We start from the raw sequence: 11,523 nt of genomic DNA, 5'->3' as shown, positions 1-11,523 counted from the left end.
TAAGGGAAAAAGGCCAAGTAACATATAAAGCAGGCCTATCTGGTGTAAACCAGACTTCTCACCAGAGACTATGAAAGCTAGAAGATCCTGGGCAGATGTCATATAGACCCTACAAGAACACAAATGCCAGCCCAGGCTACTATTCCCAGCAAAACTCTCAATTACCATAGATGGAGAAAACAAGATATTCCATGACAAAACAAAATTTACACAATATCTTTCCACAATTCCAGCCCTACAATGGATAATAGATGGAAAACATCAACATAAGGAGCAAAACTACACCCAGAAGAAGCAAGAAAGTAATCTTTCAATAAATCCACACAAACCTAATTCCACCTCTTACAACAAAAAGAACAGGAAGTATCAATTTTAAAAGTATCTATATACCCAAAATATAGACAATTAAATTGGAAGGGGGTTTGTAAGAGAACAACAGAGAGTAAGACTGAATGCTTTGCTTGACATTTGTAACACTTGTATCAAGTTACCACAGCAAAAGCCAAGATTTTAAGCTCTACTAAATATAAAACAAACAAACAAAAAGACTTTATATACTTATGTTCATTTAAGAAAATATTAGTAGTGATGTATTATTTTGAAATATACAGTTAATACATTTGGAGTTATTTAAAATTTATATTGAGAAAAACGTATGTATTTCCACTATTGCTGTAGACAAGCATCTACATAAGACTGTTAAATTAATTGTTGTTTTATATCAAACAACTTTTATAATACTCATTTTTATTGTTATATTATTTTATAAATTTTAAAGAATATGACAAAAAAGATATTGTAGGTATTGAAGGGGGGTCTCTGGGAGTAGTTGGGGTACAAAAGGAAAACAATAATGTGATTTAATTCTATTTATTTAAAATGTTGTTAAATGTTAACAAATTCAGATAAATTGAAATCGTGTAACTTTTCTCATTATAATGCAATAAAACTTAAAAAAAAAAAAAGTAGGTTTAGGGGCTAGAGAGATGGCTCAGTGGTTAAGAGCACTGACTGCTCTTCCAGAGGTCCTGAGTTCAAATCCCAGCAACCACATGGTGTCTCACAACCATTTGTAATGAGATCAGATTCCCTCTTCTGGTGTGTCTGAAGACAGCTACAGTGTACTTACATATAATAAATAAATAAATCTTTTAAAAAAAAAAGAATCTTAGTTTCTTTCTCATACTAAGTATCTTCTGTAGAGTGGAAATTTAGAAATTGAGATATGTATGAGAATGATTAAAAATATTGTTTGTAACACAGACCTGTGGGTTACTTAAGTGCCCAAAACATAGAACTTCACTGGGATGATTACCACAAAGATGTAATAACAAACCTACCTATAGTTCTCTACTTCCCCAGACCTCTAGCCATGTCTAATCCCACTAGGATAAACAGAGCCAGGATGGTCCAACCAGATTACTTCTCCCACAAGTCCAGAACTTATTAATGGTATTTATGGGAGATCTACAACCTTGGAGACTGTGGAGATGTTTACTCTACCACAGCAATTGAGAAGCAACGTAAAGCTGATGTGTTGAGCGAGTCCATGGTAACAATGGAATCAATGGAGCTGGCAATATGGCTTGGCGACAGGACCAGAACACTCATCTAGCATTCACAAATATCAGTCTCATGTGTTCCCAGGATAAAAGTCAATAAAATTCCTCAGGGAGGAGGTAGCCTGGGGAGATGGCTCAGCGTTAAGAGCAGTGGCGACTCTTCCAGAAGTCCTAGGTTTAGTTCCCAGCAACTACATGGTGGCTCATGACCATATAAAGGGATCTGATGTTCTCCTCTGGCATGCAGATATATGTGCAGTGGTGTACATGCAGATAGAGCATTCATACACATTAAATAAATAAATCTTTTTTAAAAAATAACCCACCAGGATAGCAAGAAGACAGTGATTTTCAAACATACTTTATACTTCTGGTAACTGTCCACCTCACACTGATCGGTCCCTGGATTTCAGAACCCGACGGCTATTGAATTTCTAACTTTCTTCAGCAAGTCTGAAGAATTTCTCCAATCTAAAGAAGCACAACTAAGACAATTATCACAGAAGGACATTGAGAGTGCAGTCCCAGAGGTCAAGGGTCATGCCATTTGAGACTCAAAGATCTTGGAGAACTTCACACTGAATCGACTCTAGGCTCTCAGCACTGTCAATGCCATCCCTGGGAGGAATGCATGCCCCTTTCCTGTAGTCTCCTTGTTCTAGACCTCTCAGCATAGGACCAGAGACAGAAATACTAAATACTGTAGGAAGTACTAAGTCTGTATAACAGAGTAGGAGAGCTTTTGACCATCATTTACAAGGAATTGTTAACAGGAAGTAACAATTACTTTTTCTTAATATCTTGATATTAAAATTAATATTTCCAACAGATCCTAATCGATTGAACTCCAAAAATATGAGGAATTAGAAAATTGTTAATTGTCATCCAATGGTCTCTCTAATTGGTAATTGGAGAAATAGGTCCAATATTGTACAATCCATATACACTTTCTGCTTGTTTGTACGTGGCAGTGTCTTGCTGTGTACCACATAATGATCTTGAAATCATGCTTCTCCTATCTCAGCCTCTCTATTAGTAGTATTGTTTATTGCATGTTTTTACAATATACTATGGTGTTCAGAACAGCTTACATATTTCAAAAGTATTTATACAGCCAAAAGAAACATAGAAAATTAACCTGGGAGGTGGCTTGTAAGAGAACAACAAAGAGTGACACTGAATGCTTTGCTTGACATTTGTAACTCTTGTATCAAGTATGAAGAAGAGGACTTTATAAGTTACTCTTTCTCTGAGATGAATGCTTTTCTAAATTATCACAGCCAATGAACCAGATTCTTACCCTCACTTAATGTCTGTGCCACCCTCCAAGCAGAACCATTGTTCATTGAAACAGTTGGTGAATGACTTTATGGATAGACCATCTTAATACACACACCATTTCTTGAATGAATGTAACCTGTTCTCTGTGGGCTGAGAATAAATTCACTCACTCAAATCAAATAGCTTTGACCATAGCAGGGAGTCTGTAACCAAAAATCGTGCCTACAATTCATTCCTTGAAGCAGCAGAACTATCAACTCTCAGCTTAGCTACGATGGAGGTAAAATCCTTTGGTGATGTGAGGGTCATTGAAGTACAGCCTTATTACAATGAAATCCAATATCTAAAAATTGTTCTTATTTTGGGTTTGTACCACAGTAAGAGCCAAGATTTTAAGCTTTACTAAATACAAAACAAACGAACAAAAAGACTTTATATATTTATGTTCATTTAAAAAATACCGATGGTGTTCTGGAATTACAGAGAAACCACAAGTTGACGCAAATAGCAAAAGTCATCATCAAAATCTGTGAGCACGAGATGAATGAAATAGAAGTATGTTCAGAATGTTCTCTTGCAGCTTGCCAAAAACGAGACAACTAGTTCTGTGAGCCCTGTAGCAATCCGTACCCTTTGGTCTGGGCAAAACTGAAAGGATTTCCATTCTGGCCAGCGAAAGCTCTGAAGGACAAAGACGGGCAGGTTGATGCCCGTTTCTTTGGACAACATGACAGGGCCTGTGTTCCAGTCAATAATTTCTACCTCATGTCTAAAGAAAACCCGTTTTCTATGAAAAAGACGAATAGCATCTTCAACAGCACCATGCAAGAGATGGAAGTTTATGTGGAGAACATACGGAGAAAGTTTGGGGTTTTTAATTACTCCCCGTTCAGGACACCCTACAGGCCCAATAACCAGTCCCAAATGCTGCTTGATCCCAGCAACCCCAGCGCCGGCACTTACAAGACAGACAAACAGGAGAAAGTGAAGCTCAATTTTAACATGACAGCGTCCCCCAAGATCATTCTGAGCAAGCCCCTTCTGAACGGGGGTGGTGCTGGCCGCAGGATCTCCTTGTCCAACATGCCTCGGTCCCCCACCAGTACGAACTCCTCTGTGCACACGGGCTCCGATGTGGAGCAGGACCCTGAGAAGAAGGCCCCGTCCAGCCACTTCAGTGCAAGTGAGGAGTCCATGGACTTTCTTGATAAGAAGACAGGTCAACCCCAGTTGGGAGAGTTGGGTAGTTGGCCATTTGGTGTATTCTGGCGTCCTTGGATGCCTCACCCATAGGTGCAAGCAGGCAGGTTCACCAGATACAAGATGTGAGGGAAGTGTTCCCAAAGACCAGCTGGGGCCATTCTTAGAAGCACGTGGATATGGCCCCCACACCCTGCAGGGCTGGAGACTAACGTCAGAGCCTCTTGGCTGTTCCCAACAGTGCCCTGTGACTATTTTTTTCTCATTACGTTATAGTTGAAAGCTTAGTTTTTGATATCATTATGTTAGGGTTAACTTAGATGTGAGGAGACTCGAGGTGAAGACTGATCCCCCTGCCTGGTTATCACACGTCCTTCAGGGCTGGCTTTATCCAGCTCTGTGCTGTATTTTGGAGAAGACAATGGTCTCTTATTGCAGGACTCCCCCTCAGCTGATGTGGCTTCGGGAATATCTTTAATGTCTTTATGCCTTAGCCTCCCCATCTTTACCATGGCAACTGTAACTGGCAAGTGTAGGCTCTCCTATATGTAAGCTCTGTCGAACACAATGAGTCAGGGCCCTACAGTAAGACAAGAGTAGCAACCAGGGCAGTGTTGATCATGGTGGAATTATGTTTCCTGGTGATCTCTAATGTGCTGTCTCCAAGGATCTGAGAAGAGATGCAATGGAAGGGTGACCTAAGGAATGGTCCAGGCTGGTCCAGGCAGGAGGATCTTCCCGTCTCCCTCTTCTAGAAGCTGGGCTTATAGGTGTACCCCACCAAGGCTGCCCCATTAAAAACTGTTTGAAGTTAGCACATCGTAAAATAAAGTGCGTTCGTGTGCAAGCTAAAAAAAAATTAAAAATAAAAAAATAAAAAATACTAGTAGTGATGTATTATTTTAAAATATACGGTTAAGGGATGGCAAGATGGCTCAGTGAGTAAGAGCACTGACTGCTCTTCCGAAGTTCCCGAGTTTAAATCCCAGAAACCACAGGGTGGCTCACAACCACTTGTAATGAGGTCTGACGCCCTCTTCTGGTGCATCTGAAGATAGCTACAGTGTACTTTATAATAGTAAATAAATCAAGGCTCACAACTATCTGTACAGCTACAGTGTACTCATATACATAAAATAAATAAATAAATCTTTAAAAAAATACAGTTAATATGTTTGGAGTTATTGAAAATTTATATTGAGAAAAACGTATTTTCAGTATTGCTGTGGACAAGCATCTACATAAGACTGTTAAATTGATTGTTGATTTATATCAAACAACTTTTATAATACTCATTTTTATTGTTATAATATTTTATAATTTTAAAGAATATGAGAAAAAAGGTATTATAGGTATTGAAGGACAGGACTCTGGGAGGAGTTGGGGTACAAAAGAGAAACAAGAATGTGATTTAATTCTATTTACTTAAAATATGTTTTTAAATGTTAACAAATTCAGATAAATTGAAATCATGTATCTTTTCTCATCATAATGCAATAAAGCTTAAATCAATTTTAAAAAAGGTCTGTGGAGGAGCATCCAGGTCACGGGTCGCTTTGTGTTTCCCACTGGTTTTGTCACTTTCAGGATTCTCAAGCCCCTTCAGGACCGTCACCATGGAGTTGTCACCGCTGCAGCCTGTAAATGAAAATATGCTAATGAAGAAAAAGAAGAATGAAGATGGCAAGAAAAGATTGTCTGTTGAAAGAATCTATCAGAAAAAAACACAACTGGAGCATATACTGCTCTGCCCAGACACCTACATTGGCTCTGTGGAATTAGTGACCCAGCAAATGTGGGTTTACGATGAAGATGTTGGCATTAACTATAGAGAAGTCACTTTTGTTCCTGGTTTGTATAAAATCTTTGATGAGATTCTAGTTAATGCTGCTGATAAACAAAGGGACCCAAAAATATTTCGATTAGAGTCACAATTGATCCAGAAAATAATTTAATTAGTATCTGGAATAATGGAAAAGGAATTCCTGTTGTTGAACACAAAGTTGAGAAAACGAATGTCTCAGCTCTCATATTTGAACAGCTCCTGACCTCCAGTAACAATAATGATGATGAGAAGAAAGTGATAGGTGGTCGAAATGGCTATGGAGCTAAACTGTGTAATATATTCAGCACCAAATTTACTGTGGAAACAGCCAGTAGAGAATACAAGAAAATGTTCAAACAGACATGGATGGATAACATCGGAAGAGTTGGTGACATGGAACTCAAGCCCTTTAGTGGAGAAAATTATACATGTATTACCATCCAGCCTGACTTATCTAAGTTTAAAATTCAAAGTCTGGGCAAAGATATTGTTGCATTGATGGTCAGAAGAGCATATGACATTGCTGGTTCCACTAAAGATGTCAAAGTCTTTCTTAATGGAAATAGGCTGCCAATAAAAGGGTTCCATAGTTATGTGGGTATGTATTTGAAGGATAAGGTAGATGAAACTGGGAACTCACTGAAGGTGGTACATGAACAAGTAAATCCCCAGTGGGAAGTGTAATTAACAATGAGAGAGAAAGGCTTTCAGCAGATTAGCTTCCTCAACAGCATTGCTACTTCTAAGGGTGGCAGACATGTTGATTACGTAGCTGATCAGATTGTGAGCAAACTTATTGATGTGGTGAAAAAGAAGAACAAGGGTGGTGTTGCAGTGAAGGCTCATCAGGTGAAATATCACATGTGGATTTTTGTAAATGCCTTAATTGAAAACCCAACCTTTGACTTGCAAACAAAAGAAAACATAACTTTGCAAGCCAAGAGCTTTGGATCAACATGTCAATATAGTGAGAAATTCATCAAAGCTGCTATTGGTTGTGGTATTGTCGAAAGCATACTCAACTGGGTGAAGTTTAAGGCTCAAATCCAATTAAACAAGAAGTGTTCAGCTGTAAAACATAACAGAATCAAGAGAATCCCCAAACTTGATGATGCCAATGATGCAAGGAGCCGAAACTCTACTGAATGCACACTTATCCTGACTGAGAGAGACTCAGCAAAAACTCTGGCAGTTTCAGGCCTTGGAATGGTTAGAAGAAACAAATATGGGGTGTTCCCTCTTAGAGGAAAAATACTCAATGTGTGAAAAGCTTCTCATAAACAGATCATGGAAAATGCTGAAATTAACAATACCATCAAGATTGTGGGTCTTCAGTACAAGAAAAACTATGAAGATGAAGATTCATTGAAAAGTCTTCGTTATGGGAAAATCATAATTATGACAGATCAGGACCAAGATGGTTCCCATATCAAAGGCTTGCTGATCAATTTTATCCATCACAATTGGCCATCTCTTCTGCGACATCATTTTCTAGAAGAATTTATCATTCTCATTGTAAAGGTGTCCAAAAATAAGCAAGAAATGGCATTCTATAGTCTTCCCAAGTTTGAAGAATGGAAGAGTTCAACTCCAAATCATAAAAAATGGAAAGTCAAATACTACAAACGTTTAGGCACCAGCACATCAACAGAAGCTAAGGAATATTTTGCAGATATGAAACAACATTGTATTCAATTCAAATACTCTGGCCCTGAAGATGATGCTGCAATCAGCCTGGCCTTTAGTAAAAAACAAGTGGATGACCAAAAGGAATGGTTAACTAATTTCATGGAAGACAGAAGACAGAGGAAGTTACTTGGCCTGCCTGAGGATTATTTGTATGGCAAAGCACTCGTACCTGACCTATAATGACTTCATAAACAAGAAACTAATCCTCTTTTCAAATAACGAAAGATCTATCCCATCTGTGGTAGATGGTTTGAAACCAGGTCAGAGATAGGTTTTGTTCATTTGTTTCAAACGGAATGATAAGCGAGAAGTGAAGTTTGCCCAGTTAGCTGGGTCAGTGGCAGAAATGTTCTCTTATCACCATGGTGAGATGTCACTGATGATGACCATCATCAATTTGGCTCAAAATTTTGTGGGTAGCAATAACTTGAACCTTTTACAGCCCATTGGTCAGTTTGGTACCAGGCTGCATGGTGGCTAGGACTCAGCTAGCCCTAGGTACATCTTTACAATGCTCAACTCTTTGGCTCGGTTATTGTTTCCATCAAAAGATGATCACACATTATGGTTTCTATATGATGACAAACAGCGTGTTGAGCCTGAATGGTACATTACCATTATACCCATGGTGCTGATAAATGGTGCTGAGGGCACTGGTACTGGGTGGTCCTGCAAAATTCCCAACTTTGATGTTCGTGAAGTCATAAATAATATCAGACGGCTTTTAGATGGAGAAGAGCCTCTGCCCTTGCAAAGGTACTATTGAAGAACTGGCTTCAAATCAGTATGTGATTAATGGAGAAGTAGCTATTCTGAATTCCACAACCATTGAGACCTCAGAGCTTCCCATCAGAACATGGACCCAAACATATAAAGAACAGGTTCTAGGACCCATGTTGAATGGCACTGAGAAGATACCCCCTCTAATAACAGACGACAAGGAATATCATACAGATACCACTGTGAAGTTTGTCATAAAGATGACTGAAGAAAAATTGGCAGAGGCAGAGAGAGTTGGACTACACAAAGTCTTCAAACTCCAGACTAGTCTCACTTGCAACTCTATGGTGTTTTTTGACCATGTAGGTTGCTTAAAGAAATATCACACTGTGCTGGATATTCTAAGAGACTTCTTTGAGCTCAGACTTAAATATTATGGATTAAGAAGAGAATGTCTTCTAGGAATGCTTGGTGCAGAATCTTCTAAACTGAATAATCAAGCTTGCTTTATATTAGAGAAAAATAGATGGCAAAATAGTCGTTGAAAATAAACCTAAAAAAGAATTAATTAAAGTTTTGATTCAGAGAGGATATGATTCTGACCCTGTGAAAGCCTGGAAAGAAGCTCAGCAAAAGGTCCCAGATGAAGAGGAAAATTAAGAAAGTGACGCTGAAACTAACACCAGTGACTCAGCAGAGTCTGGCCCAACCTTCAACTACCTGCTCGACATGCCCCTGTGGTACCTCACCAAGGAGAAGAAGGACGAGTTGTGCAAGCAAAGAAACGAGAAGGAACAAGAGCTCAACACACTTAAGAAAAAGACTCCATCGGACTTGTGGAAGGGAGATCTGGCTGTTTTTATTGAAGAACTGGAGGTTGTCGAAGCCAAGGAAAAATAGGATGAACAAGTAGGACTTCCTGGAAAGGGGGGGGAAGCAAAGGGGAAGAAAGCACAGATGACTGAAGTCCTGTCTTCTCTGGGAAAAAGAGTCATTCCCCAAGTGACGGTAGAGATGAAGGCTGAGGCCGAGAAGAAAATTAAGAGTGAAAATGTTGAGGGTACCCCTGCTGAGGATGGTGCTGAAACAGGAGGCCTACAGCAATGATTAGAGAAAGAAGCAGGAGAGAGAGCCAGGCACCATGGCAAAGAAGCAATCTACATTGCTGTTTAAACCTATCAAAAAAGGGAAAAACAAAAACCCCTGGTCTGATTCTGAGTCAGATGTGAGCAGTAATGAAAATAATTTTGATGCCCCTCCACAAGAAAAAGAGCCAAGAAATGCTATATAGCAAAAGCCAAATTCACAGTGGATTTAGACTCCGATGAAGATTTCTCAGGTTCAGATGAAAAGGAAGATTTCCTCCCATTAGATGCTACTCCACCTAAGACCAAAATCTCCCCAAAAAATACTAGGAAAGCGCTGACGCCGCAGAGCCATGAAGCCAGGTCGGTAGTTGATCTTGAAAGTGATGTCAAGGACAATGTGCCGACCTCTTCGGATGCCCCTGCTGCTGACTTCCCAGCTGAAACTCAACACTTAAAGCCAACCTCCAAAAAGACTGCGGGAGTGAAGAAGACAGCAACCATAAGCCAGTCTACGGTCTCCACTGCTGGTACCAAAAGGAGAGCTGCATCGAAGGGAACCAAATCAGACCCAGCCCTGAGTGCTGGTGCCTCTGAAAAGCCCGCTCCTGCCAAAGCCAAGAAGAGTCGCAAAAGGAAGCCATCTTCTTCTGATAGCTCTGACTCATGATTTCGAGAAAGCAATTTCTAAAGGTGCCGCAAGCAAGAAACCGAAGGGAGAGGAACAGGATTTCCCTGTGGACTTAGAAGACACTGTGGCTCCTCGAGTCAAATCTGGACGAGCAAGGAAGCCGATTAAGTACCTGGAGGAGTCGGATGACGTCGACCTCTTCTGAGAATTCGGTCATGTAGAACTGGTTAGTTCTAGTACAGATACAGTGCTCAACCTATGACATGATGAACTTTTGTTTGAGCCATGAGAAATTGCCCATACCTTTTGAACATCATCAGAGACTGAAGACAGTCACCTTATGATTCAGCACAAGCAGCAAGGTGAAGAAAGTTAGGCCAGTTATGTGAAGTCCTGATGCCTTCCAAACACAAGATCCCTGGGAAGAGGTTCACGGTTACGTCTCCATGCTCAACCAAGAAGTGCAATCCATTGCAGATCTCCATAATTCCAGTTTGTGAACTCCAAGACCTTCTGTACTGTTGTCTGTTACTTAAGTGCTGTTATCAATGTCTTTTGTAAATATTTACTGCTGTCTATTCATCTTAATTCCAACTATTTTGTACTTTAATAAATCTTCTAAACATTAAAAAGAAAAAAAAAAAAGAAAAGAAACAAATTGTTAATCCCAACCTCTTTCAACCTAGAAATACCCATGACAGCAATACTCTGGCTCAATTCTGGCAATCTTCAAGTATGTCTGGTGAGACTTATACTTTATTTCTCATTCTTCTACATCATATCAATGGAGATATAACAAGTGGCCATGAATTTGAACAGGCAGAAACCAGGGGTCTAATGACGTGGACACCCTCATAGCTTGAGAGACACGGGTTAGCCTCTGAGTGCGTTCTGAATGTATCATTTTGGATATTCTCACATAAACATCAAAATCCAACTTTACCTGCTGACATTGCAACTCTTGGTAGGGACCATGGCTCTTGAAGCTTTCTAATTTAGTACTGTGGTGGTTTGAATGAGAAGGATTCCCACGTGTATTTGAATGCCCTATCCACATTTGGGGAAGATTAGGAAACACGATCTTGTTGAAGAAGTGCCACTATAGATGGGCTTTGCGGTTTCAAAAGCTCACACCATTCCCAGATAGCTTTCTCTCTCCTAATGCTTGTGGATCAGGATATAAGTTCTCAGCTACTGCTCCAGCGCCATGCCTGCCTGCCTGTCTGCCACCATGTTTCCCAGGATGAGGATCACAGCTGCATCTGAAACTGTAAGCCCCAGATTAAACGCAGGTAGAGCATGCCATGAATGACAGAGTTCTGTCCAAACTTTCCAATCCTCCACTGATCTTCAAAATCCCCTCAGTGTCAATGTGCATCATGACTTCTCACCAAGGCGCCAAGGTAACTTATTATTAGAAAGCACTTAATGGTTACTTGGAAGCAAAGGCTCTTTTCCTTTCCCAACCTTATTTCACCTAGCAGGTACAACATTAAATTTGTCACACATGCAAATGCATTCCAGAACCTG

General features: G+C 39.9%; 2 pseudogenes; both read left to right on the top strand.

Moving 5' to 3' along the window:
- LOC116078643 overlaps positions 1-4,136 on the top strand; it is a 19,671-nt pseudogene extending 15,535 nt beyond the window's left edge.
- A 1,512-nt stretch (positions 4,137-5,648) lies between these two features.
- Positions 5,649-10,328, top strand: LOC116077415 (annotated as a pseudogene).
- Positions 10,329-11,523: the final 1,195 nt, after the last annotated feature.

The sequence above is a fragment of the Mastomys coucha genome, unplaced genomic scaffold (genome assembly GCF_008632895.1).
Source record: "Mastomys coucha isolate ucsf_1 unplaced genomic scaffold, UCSF_Mcou_1 pScaffold5, whole genome shotgun sequence".
NCBI classification, from domain to species: domain Eukaryota; kingdom Metazoa; phylum Chordata; class Mammalia; order Rodentia; family Muridae; genus Mastomys; species Mastomys coucha.
This window is presented reverse-complemented; position numbering and strand designations above follow the sequence as displayed.